This window comes from Choloepus didactylus, chromosome 16 (assembly GCF_015220235.1).
Source record: "Choloepus didactylus isolate mChoDid1 chromosome 16, mChoDid1.pri, whole genome shotgun sequence".
Taxonomy (NCBI): Eukaryota; Metazoa; Chordata; class Mammalia; order Pilosa; family Megalonychidae; genus Choloepus; species Choloepus didactylus.
In genome coordinates this window covers 23,770,456-23,781,915 of record NC_051322.1, presented here as the reverse complement: position 1 = coordinate 23,781,915, position 11,460 = coordinate 23,770,456, and the positions used below count along the sequence as shown (strand labels likewise).

The 11,460-nt window shown below is 39.2% G+C and overlaps 1 protein-coding gene and 1 long non-coding RNA gene across 5 annotated transcripts in view; one reads left to right on the top strand and one right to left on the bottom strand.

Moving 5' to 3' along the window:
* Window positions 1-479: 479 nt before the first annotated feature.
* On the bottom strand, window positions 480-4,692 carry LOC119511903. Its single transcript, XR_005212253.1, has 2 exons — window positions 4,196-4,692; window positions 480-609 (listed from the first exon to the last, which is right to left on the bottom strand). It is a non-coding gene; the product is annotated as an uncharacterized LOC119511903 (long non-coding RNA).
* Window positions 4,693-4,940: 248 nt separating this feature from the next.
* Window positions 4,941-11,460, top strand: part of WDR7 (WD repeat domain 7) — a 430,734-nt gene continuing 424,214 nt past the window's right edge. For all 4 annotated transcript variants that reach the window (XM_037806351.1, XM_037806353.1, XM_037806352.1 and 1 more), the window contains exon 1: window positions 4,941-5,130. The gene's annotated coding sequence lies outside the window, so the exon portion shown is untranslated. The remainder of the gene's footprint in view (window positions 5,131-11,460) is intronic.

Below are 11,460 nucleotides of genomic sequence, written 5' to 3'. Positions count from 1 at the left end.
CCAAATGCCATTATCTTTGATGCAATTTTGTGGGGAAGACATATTAGTGTTGATTAGATTGGAATCCTTTGACTGAGTGTTTCTGTGGAGATGTGACTCAATCAACTGTGAGTGAACCACTTTGATTGGATAATTTCCATGGAGGTGTTACCTTGCCCATTCAGGGTGGGTATTAATTGGATCGCTGGAGTTGTATAAAGGAATTAACACAGAGAGGGATCAGAGAGCAACTGAGAGTGACATTTTGAAGAGGAGGTGCAGCTAAGAGAGGACAAAACACCCCAAGAGCAACATTTTGGAGAAAGCCATTTTGAAACCAGAACTCCAGAGCGGATGCCAGCCACATGTCTTCCCAACTAACAGAGGTTTTCTGGACACCAATGGCCATCCTTCAGTGAAGGTACCCGATTGTTGATGCCTTACCTTGGACACTTTATGGCCTTAAGACTATAACTTTGTAGCCAAATAAACCCCATTTATAAAAGCCAATCCATTTCTTGTATTTTGCATAAAGGCAGCATTAGCAAACTGGAACAGCAACTTATGGATCCACTTCTCCACACAGGTTTAAGGAGCAACTCTTCCAGGGCTCTGGTGGTCCCCTCTTTTCTGAAAGGACATTTAGAAGCAGTTGGTTAGTGGGATGAACCACAGTCCCTCTTGCTGAAGGTGGTGTCTGGACTGGGACAGTACTCACCACCGCCTCCTTTACTATCTGTTCTAATTTCTCCTTTCTGATCTTGGGAGCTTGGTAATGGGTCCCCAAACCTTAACTGAAAAGGATCCTGAGTACCCCTAACCTTATTCCCTTCATCTTTTCTTAAAAGGCCTGGATAAGGAGCAAATAGTGATATTCTAGAAAGAGACATCCTGTTACTTGAAAAGAAATGATTTGATTCAGTGGAAGTCATGAGATAGGAAAAAAAGAGTTCTCACCAGTTGACTTTCATATGAAAAAGTGAAAAGGGAAGCACTTAAAAAGAGTTTTAATTATACAAAATCAAGCAAAGATTGCTTATTAAACTACTTTGCTGCAGCATGGTAAAGTGTGAGCACTCTTGGTGCTTACATTGAACCCCAAATTGTGATATGACTTTTAGGGGTAAAATGATAGAAATAATGAGGTCAGTCATTATCAGCATGATAATCTTTTTTTTTTTTAATTGTAAAATGGAGGAATAAATCTCTTTGCTTTTTGGAGAGATAACTTTGAACTCTGAAAGTCCAGGGAGTATTATTGGTTTGTTCTAGGGTAAATGCTACCAAATTCTAAAGTCAGAGTGATACTTAAGTTTTTTTTTTTTTTTGTTAATGCTTATAGCATGATGGGATTTCTGACTCTTATCTTGTGGGTTCCATTCATGATTCTGTTCTGGTAACAACATTAGGCTTTTGATTAAAGCAACAACCACTACCATAAAACAACTTCTCACTTGTCTCCTTGCTTCCCTGTATCTCCTGTGTAATTTACATGATAAATTGCTGGCAGATTAATATTTTAATCTGACACACTTAAGGTGACCCTCCTCTATCATGAGTTACATCCTTGTAAAATTCTTTCTCATTGAATGTAGGTAGAATATGTAACCTGCTTCTAATCAATAGAATATGGCAAAGGTGATGAGATGTCATTCCTGATTAGGTTATGATATATATATATATCTCCATCTTGCTAGCACACACTAGAGAGACTCTCCTTGTTAGCTTTCAGAACTTAGCTGTCATGTTTTGACAGGTCCTTTGGTGAGATCCATGTGGCAAAGAACTGTGAGAATCCTCTAGGACCTGAGGGCCACTTCCAGCTGGCAGCCATTGAGAAGCCCGGCTCTTAGTTATATACAGCCACAAGGAAATGAATGAACCTGAGTGACTCTGGAATCAGATTCTTTCCTAGTCAGGCCTCCAGATGAGAATGCAGCCTGGCTGAACCTTGAATGCAGCCTTGTGAGATCATGAGCAGAGGACCCAGCTAAGCTTTGCCTGAACTCTTCATACAGAAACTGTGAGACAGTAAATGTGTGTTTTTTTAAGCCATTAACCAAGTGGTAATGTTATGCATTGACAAAAATCAAATACAATATTGTTGGGAAAAGCACTGCTCATGTACTGGTCAAACTCTTCAATTGCTCTTCACTGTCTTTGGAATAAAGTTCAGAAAGCTTATATGGGCATTCAAGGCCTCTCACCTGTCCTTTTCCTATTTTTCCCTTGTAATTTCTTATCACTGGGCCCAATCTACTTTTCCAACAGTTTCCCATTATTTCATTTTCATGACCCTGTACTTCCTCCAAATTTAACTTTGTTTATTGTATATAACAATGTTTTACATCTCAATACTAGTAACAAAGCTGTTACCCTTTCCCAATTCTCCCTATTCCAAATCCTACCCATTTTTCTAGCCTTCTATAAAGTCTGTGATTATCCCTCCTCACCCCAACTTAAAGTAATGAATGAATCCCCCCCCATATACCTTGTTTTGTGTACTTTTCAAACTGTACTGTATTATAGCCATATATCTTGGTGGATATTTGTCATTCTTTTTAGCTGCCCAGGCTCCAACACACTTTCCAATGACTATGGAATTTCCCACCTCCTGAATCTTGGTGGGACGCACCCTGCCTTTCTTTATAGAAGCTGAGCATGCCAGATTCTTAGTTTTTCAGCTTTGCTTTCAGCTGAGGCTTAAAAAGTATATGTTGAACTGAATTTTTTGATTTAATCTTTTATGATGCTTGTATAATTCCTCCAGACAAGAGGAATAAATAATGTACTCAAATAAATATACTCAGGATCAGCTTACTGAAAATAAACATCTGAATTTTCAGGAAGGTTATAAGCATGTCATATATATGTGTGCACAAAAATTATTAATTTTTTTGAAATAGCAGCATATTATTAATTAGTATTTGAATGTTTATTTTAGCCTTGTGGTTCAGAAGACTACATAAATAAATACTTTGGCAATAAATTTTGTACACTTGTTAGAGAGGGACCACAGTGCTAACAGTCTGAAAGCTGCTCTTTAATCTTCATATTCCTAGGAAGGTATTTGAAACATAGTAAGCATTCAAATAATATTTGTTGAATAAAAGAGTCAGTTTAGGAAAAACTAATCTACAGATTTCCTTCACAAATCAAACTAGACTTAATCTAGCCTAAGATTATCCTGTGGCAAAATTCTGTGCTTCCTGTATTTCCAAAAATGTTCTTATAAATTGTAAAGGAAACTATCAACTTAAAAGTTTAAATGTATTCATCATAACAAGAGTGAGTATATTGAAGCTAATTAGCTGAGGAATTGGTTCCTTCTACTTAACATCATTTTTCCCCAAACTCATAATACATAATAGCAAAGCAGTTAGTCAAAAATAGTCAAAACAGAACAAAAAGAATTCTAATTTGCAGATAAGACAATTTCAGCATTATTGCTTTTCAACTGTTTTGTTGAACATGATGATTTAAATTTTCTCATCTAAGTTGGCTGTATGTAGGGTTGGTCTCTACAAATAAACAGAAACAGAAGAAACAACACTGAGACTAAAGTACAGTGCAGTAGTTGGATGCTAAATGGCCTGGTGAAGGGAAAGGGGGAGTGTCACCTGGCACAGGGACGGGGTCTGCCATGTGTTGCTGGGGAATAGGGGAGAGATAAGTTTATCATTAGCAGGAACAACAAATTGTTGACAAGAAGCCTTTTGACCAAACCAATACTTAGCATTCTTTTGGCAATTCGCAAGGAAACTATATTGTCTGAGGAGATTATTCTACCTTGTTCTGGTCCCCTAATCCTCTGCTCTAGTCAAGTCTTTGTGTCCAATAGGATCTTGCTATTCAAGATGTGGTCTTAGGGGCAGCAGCAGTGGGCATCACTCAGGAGCTTGTTAGAAATGCAGACTCTCAGACCCTACCCCAGACTTACTAAATCAGAAACTTTATTTTAACAAGTTCCCTAGGTGACCCATATACACAGTAACTTTGGAGGACTGCAATAGAATTCTTAGTTCTCCTGTAAATCCGCTAGTGAATCTATAAAAGAAAAAAAAAAAAAAAGCCTTGGAATGAATATTTTTCTTATCTTTTAACAAAACTGACCACTGGTCACCAGCATGACACTACAGTTTTTCCATTGGCTGCTATTCATTCAACAAATATTTGGTAGGTAGATGGGCAAGCATAATAAATAATTAACATTTACCCAGTTCGTTTAATCTCCTAGACATCCACGAGGCTATTATCCCTATTTTATAAATAGGGAGATTGAAGAGAGAGAGAGAAAAGGGAAGATACCCAAGATGACTTTAGTGCTGTGCAGTGGAGGAATCTGGATCCGAAAGGGCGCCACTCTGAATGCAGAGCCCATGCTCCACTACTTTTTACTGCCGTCCACACGGAGAGTCGCTATTCATTCCCTCCCCTCTACACGAGTGTTACAGAACGCCACGCTTCCTCTAGTCGAGTAGCAGAGTTCTTCCCTCTCTGGCCTCGGGTGTCCTGGGCAACCGCTAAGCTCGAAGTTCAGGGGGCCAATTAACTAACATCCAGAACTAGCTCTCTCCAGGCGCCGGGACGGAGCCTTGGGCGCAGAAGGGTAAATTTGTAATTTGCTGGTCCCAGGGAAGATCCAGACTTGCCATTTCATCCTTTCATTTTGGTCCTCCCTCTTGCCAGTGAATTAGAGGCGAAAAAAGAGCCTAGAAGGCGCTTCCCACAACAAAAATGGCCTCCGTGCACTCCTTGCCCAATATGAAACCCTTCGCCTCCGGTCTCCATAGTAACTCGGCCGGCTCCTTTCGTGCCGGCTTAGACCCAGAGTGTATGCAAATTATGAGCATTTCCCTCCCCCTGTTTTTTTGCGACAGTTGCAGCCAAAGTCACGGCAGCTGAGGTTGGTGTCAGCTGATTTACTGCAGCGGCGTCGGTGGTGGCGGCGGTAGCGGCGGTGGCGGAGGCGGCAGCAACGGTCACGGCACCTTGCATGTGGCTGGGAAGGGATTGCGGTCCCAAAGGTTTTTCCACCCAGATTTTCCCACCCCGCATCCTCCTTACATACGCCCTCTCCTTGTCCTTTTGCTGGAACGCCCACGGGTGGACCGACAGGCGACATCGCGGTCTGAGATGAGGCTGTGACAGGTAAAAAGGGGGTTTTCAAGCTTCTCCAGGGGATACCCTAGCGCGGGATGTGCCTGCACCGCGAGGTCAGGGGTCAGGGCCAAGGGTCACAGCTCCACTTTAGCCAGGGGCGTCTCTAGTTGTCAGTACGCTGCTGCTGCAAGCTGTGTTCCGCGCCTGGCTGTGGGGTTCAGGCCCACAGCTAGGCGCCTGTGCCGGGAGTGTGGGGTCCTAACCGAGATCTTTGGGCTTGGTTGCCAAATGAGTGGCATTTGCTTCTCCTGACAGTGGCTTTAGTCTTGAGGTGGGACTTCCTTGCATTCAGGGGCTGTCTGAACGGGGTTGGGTGGTGCCTTTGGGGAATGCTGTACTTGTTGGGATACGTGTGGTCTCTCCTTGCCTGTTAGTACTATTCTTTAGTTTATCCTTGCTTAAAGGTGGAATTTTACACCCCCTGTCGATACTGAGACCCTGTTTCATCTTTGAGATGCCATCTGCCCATTCTCATCCCTTTGCCCGAGGACTTGGTCTAAGATTGTACTTTCTATTCCCATTCACTTACCAATGGGACTCAGCATTCTAAAGCTATATGTTTGATTCAGACATTGGGTTTTATGTTTTCGACTTACTCCCTAAGGGGGTTTCTTAGGCCCTAGGTGGAATTTGCTGGATCTTAGAGTTGAAACCATGGCAGCTACAGTTGCATGGCAGGCTACGTACATATTGTTGATAGCCCTAATTTCAAGTTTTAGTAACAGCTACAACCTCCTTTCACTATAATATTTGCCATGAGGCAAAAAAGGCAAGCTATAATTCTTTCATACTTTTATTGCTTACAACTTGATAGACAAGATTTCAAGAATCATCTGTTGTAAGAAATAAATTGACTATGTTTTTGCAATTCTTACACAAAAAATCTGGTTTACATTAGTATCTTGCTTTGTAAGCAGACTTGGCAGCTTAAAAGTGAGAATGTGTTGAAAATGCCTTTATTATTAAGAAGATTAAAAATTACTATGATTTCATCCCAAAAAAGAGTTCTTAGTTGTTTCACATTGGGAAAATGGACCAATATAAACAGTAAATGCTTCATTGTTAGCCTCTATTAGAGATTGTGCTAGAGAAATTCATTTGTTTATATGTCTGTCTATTTTTAAAATGTTCCAAAGCTCTAACTAACAGCAAAACTTGGATATACAACTTTATTTTTAGTTATTGCCACCTATGGCTAAAGTGTTTTTTTAATTTTTTTTTTTATCAGAGAAGTTGTGGGTTTACAGAATAATCATGCAGAAAATACAGAGTCACCATATACCCCTTCCCCTCATTATTAACATTTTGCATTAGTGTGGTAACTTTGTTACAACTGATGAAGGAATATTATTATAATTATGCTATTGCCTATAGTTCATAGTTTACATCATGGTTTTTATTCTAGTAACATATATACAACATAAAATTTTCCCTTTTTAACCACATTCAAATACATAATTAAGTAGTGTTAATTTTTGGCTACCCCATCACCACCAGCCATTACCAAAACTTTTCCATCACCCCAAACAGAAACTCTGTACCAATTAAGCATGAACTCCTCATTCCCTACCCCCATCCCTGCCCCTGGTAAACTTGTAGGCTGGTTTCTGATACTATGTATTGACTTAATCTTAATTATTTCATATCAGTGAGATCATTTAGTATTTGTCCTTTTGTCTTTGGCTTATTTCACTCAACATGATGTCTTCAAGGTTGATCCATGTTGTCTCATGTATCAGAACGTCATTCCTTTTTGTGACTGAATAATATTCCACTGTATATATATACCACATTGTGTTTATTCATTCATCTGTTGATGAACACTGGGATTGCTTTCATCTTTTAGCAGTTATAGATCAAGCCACTATGAGCAGTGGTGTGCTAATATCTGTTTGAGTTCCTGCTTTCAGTTCTTTTGGATGCATACCTAGACGTGGGATTGCTAGGTAGTATGGTTATTCTATACTTAACTTTCTGAGGAGCTGCCAAACTGTGTTCCACAGCAGCTGCACTATTTTTCATTCCCACAAACAATGAACTAGTGTTCCTGTTGCTCCACATTTTCTTCAATACTTGTTGTTTTCTGTTTTTCTTTTTTTTTAATATTAGCCATTCTAGTGGGCGTGAAATTGTATATCACTGAGGTTTTGATTTCCGTATCCCTAATGGCTAATGATGTTGCCCATCTTTTCATGTGCTTACTGGCCATTTGTATATCTTCTTTGGAGAAATGTCTATTCAAGTCTTTTGCCCATTTTTAAATTGGGTTGTTTTTGTTGTTGAGTTGTAGGATTTTTATTTCTATATTCTGGATATTAAACCCTGTGCTGGTTTTAAGCTGTATGTACCCCAGAAAAACATGTTCTTAAAGTTAATTCATTCTTGTGGGTGTGAGCCCATTTCAAATAGGACCTTTAGATGAGGCTACATCAGTTAAGGTGTGACCTGTCTCATTCAGGATGGGTCTTAATCCTATTACCGGAGTCTGTATAAGTAAAATGAAATTCAGACAGAGAGAAAGCCACCGAAGCAAGAAGCTGAAATCACCAAAACCTGGAAGAGAAGGGAGAGACCAGTTAGCATTGCCATATACCTTGCCATGTGACAGAGGAGCCAAGGATCACTGGCAGCTGGTCTTCGGGAAGAAAGCATTGCCTTAATGATGCCTTGATTTGGACATCTTCCTGTCCTCAAAACTGTGAGCGAATAAATTCCCATTGTTTAACCTGACCCATTTCATAGTATTTGCTTTGAGGAGCCTAGGAAACTAAAACAAACCCTCATTGGATATATGGTTTCCAAATATTTTCTCCCATTGTGTAGATTGTCTTTTTACTTTCATGATGACATCCTTTGCACAAAGATTTTTAATTTTGATGAGGTCCCATTTATCAATTTTTTTCTTTTGCTTTTGGCATAAAATATTAAGAAACTATTACCTAAACAAGCTCCTGAAGATGCTTCCATATGTTTTCTTCTAGGAGTTTTATAGTTCAGTTCTTATATTTAGGTCTGTGATCCATTTTGAGTTAAGTTTTGTATATGGTGTGAGGTAGGGATTTCACCTTTTCTTTCTTTCTTTTTTTAATGCAGTTTTATTGAAATATATTCATATGCCATACAGTCATCCAATGTGTACAACAGTTGTTTACAGTATCATCATATGGTTGTGCATTCATCACCACAATCAATTTTTGAACATTTTCATTACTCAAAAAAATAAAAATAAGAATAAAAATAAAAGTGAAAAAGAACACCCAAAATATTCCATACCCCTCCTCCCACTTATTATTCATTTACTTTTTGTCCCCATTTTTCTACTCATTTGTTCATATACTGGGTAAATGGAGTGTGGGCCATAAGGTTTTCACAATCATACATTCACACCATATAAGCTATATAGTTATACGATTGTCTTCAAGAATCAAGGATACTGGATTGCAGTTCAACAGCTTCAGATATTTCCTTCTAGCTATTCTAATAAATTAAGAATTAAAAAGGAATATCTATATAATGCATAAGAGTTAGCTCCAGAATGACCTCTTGACTCCACCTGAAATCTCTCAGCCACTGAAACTCTATTTTGCTTCATTTGTCTTCCCCCTTTTGTTCAAGAAGACCCTCTCAATCCCACGATGCCAGGGCCAGGCTCATCCCCAGGAGTCATGTCCCACATCGCCAGGGAGATTTCACATCCCTGGGCGTCATGTCCCGCATCGGTGGGGAGGGCAGCAAGTCCACCTGCCAAGTTGGCATAGAGAGAGAGGCCACACAGGAGCAACAAAAGAGGTTCTCTGGGGGTGACTCTCAGTCACGATTGTAAGTAGGCTTAGCCTCTCCTGTGCAGTAACAAGTTTCAAAAGGGCAAGCCCCAAGATTGAGGGCTTGACCTACCAAATGGGTAGTCCCCAGTGCTTGGGAGAATATCAGGAATTCCCCAGCTGGGGAAGTTTAATATTTCCACATTTTCCCCCAGTCCCTCAAGGTGGCATTGCATATACTTTTAATTCTTTGCCCAAATTACTCTGGGATGTGTTGGGGCTTCACACTAACCCGTACAAACCGACCAATCTCATTCCCTATTCAGGGTTCCATGTAATTATGGTGTTTGAGTAAACTGACCATACAAGTTAAATTATATAGTATGTTACAGAAAATATAGACTTTGCACCAAATAAATATCTCTTCCTTTGGTCTCACACAGAAGCCAAAGTTTTAAAACACAGCACCTTCATTCTTTTACTTGTGGATTTCCAGTGTTCCTAGAACCATTTGTTGAAGAGACTATTCTTTCGTTGAATGGACTTGGCACCCTTGTCAAAAATAAATTGGCCATGAATGTGAAGTTTTTTCCTGAACTTTCAATTCAATTCCACTGGTCTATATGTTTGTCCTGTGGCTAAATTTTAAAAGATCTTGAGATTGGATGAATCACAGGGCCTAGACCATTACCTTGTTTCTTAAGTATCACTATAGGAACTTATATTCATGGGTAGTTGAACCTTGTATCTTCCAACTCCCTTTTATTTTATCTTGGATAAAAGTTTTGACGTTAAAGGAAGTAGAATGGTTTTTCCATGTAACAGGCTTAGCATTGAAAATCTTACAAGTACTAAACTGGTTCTGTGCCTTCCTGAGGGAGATTATTGAGATTAGCTTTAGTGGCATGGTATATTCTAGGTTGAGTCCTTAAGTTTTTTCACAGACCTCCGGTGCAGAAGACTGAATTAATCTTACTCAATTCAGTGGTCGTTATTGGGCTGCTCAAGGTGTCTCATTTTTTTCATTCATCCCCTTTTATTCCAATTCCCACTGTATTCTCTTGCCCATCAACATGCAGACAAACATTCTAACATGGGTGTCTTAGGTTTTCCAGAGCTGTTATGACAAATACCACACACTGGTGGGCTTAACGACAGGAATTTATTGACTTATGGTTTCAGAGGCTGGAAGTCCAAAATCAAGCAACTGGCAAGCCTATGCTTTCTCCCCAAAGTCTGCAGCAGTCTGGTGCTGGATTGCTGCAATCCCTGGGATTCCTTTGCTTGTATCTCTGCCTCGTATCATATGATGATCCCTCTCTTGTGTGTCTGCTCTTTCAGTTTCTGCTGAATCTGGCTCCTCTTGCTCATTGCATCCAAATGTCTTCTGCTTCTAAGGGACATCAGTAATGTGGATTAAGCACACCATAATTCAGTTGAGCCACACCTTAACTAATAATACATTTTCAATAGGTCCTGTTTACAAATGAGTTGATACCCACAAGAAGGTTGACACCCACAAAGGCAATTGTGGACTTAAATAATTCAGTCTCCTCAGTGTGATATGTATCCTGCTGTTTCTGTTGTTATGTGTATGTTGTTTTGGGTGTCCACATTTTTTTATTTATAGAGGGGATATCAGACTATATATCTCTTTTTTTAAAAAAAAGTTCTCTCTCCATTTATGTTGTAAAGATCCGTTTGTGTTGCTATATATTGCTTCTAACTGCTGCACAGTGTTTTAGAGTGTGCATCTACTGCATTTCATCTGTCTAGTTTTCTATTTGTGGAAACTTATATTACCTTTAATTTCTTATCACCTTAGAAAATACTTTGATAAACATTCCTTTGAGACCTCTGTGATAATTTTCTTTGAGAAATAAAGCCAGGATTGTGATTTCTGGATCATAGGGTATCCATATATTTTATTGAATTACTGCCAGATTGCATTCGAGAACAAATTTCAATGGTCTATAATCCTGTGAGAAATTCATGAGGGTTCCTATCTACCAATGTTTGCTGTTATCAGGCACTCTGAGTTTTCAAAATTAATTGATACAAAGTAAAATCTCATTTTAAATTACATTTCACTGATTACTAACGAATTTGAGCATTTCTTTATGTTAATGCTAGCAGTCATAGGCCAGAAATTAGGCAGTGCCTTTAATGCTGGATTTACCTGTTAAATTTCTCTGTAATGTTGTTTTTTATTTGTTGGGACAGGTAAACTTGATGATTAGAGTACAGGATTAATGAGATTAATGAAAATGTTCCCATTGTTGTCAATTTAATTGTTGTATTTCATAGACACTAATCTTAGATCTGAGAGCTTCTTGACAGCTCAGTGAAATTCTGTCATAGCTAAGACTTCATGTTCCTACTTACAGATACTATGAGAGTAATGTTACCTCAGAGTTTGAACGCCATACTATGTAGTTCATTTGTCTTGGTCTATATCTGATACTTAAAGCTATTTTGCTGATTAGAACACAAAAGATTCTATTGGAAGGAGAAATACTGCATCATGACTGCTTTCAGAAGGGCCTTATCCAAGTGA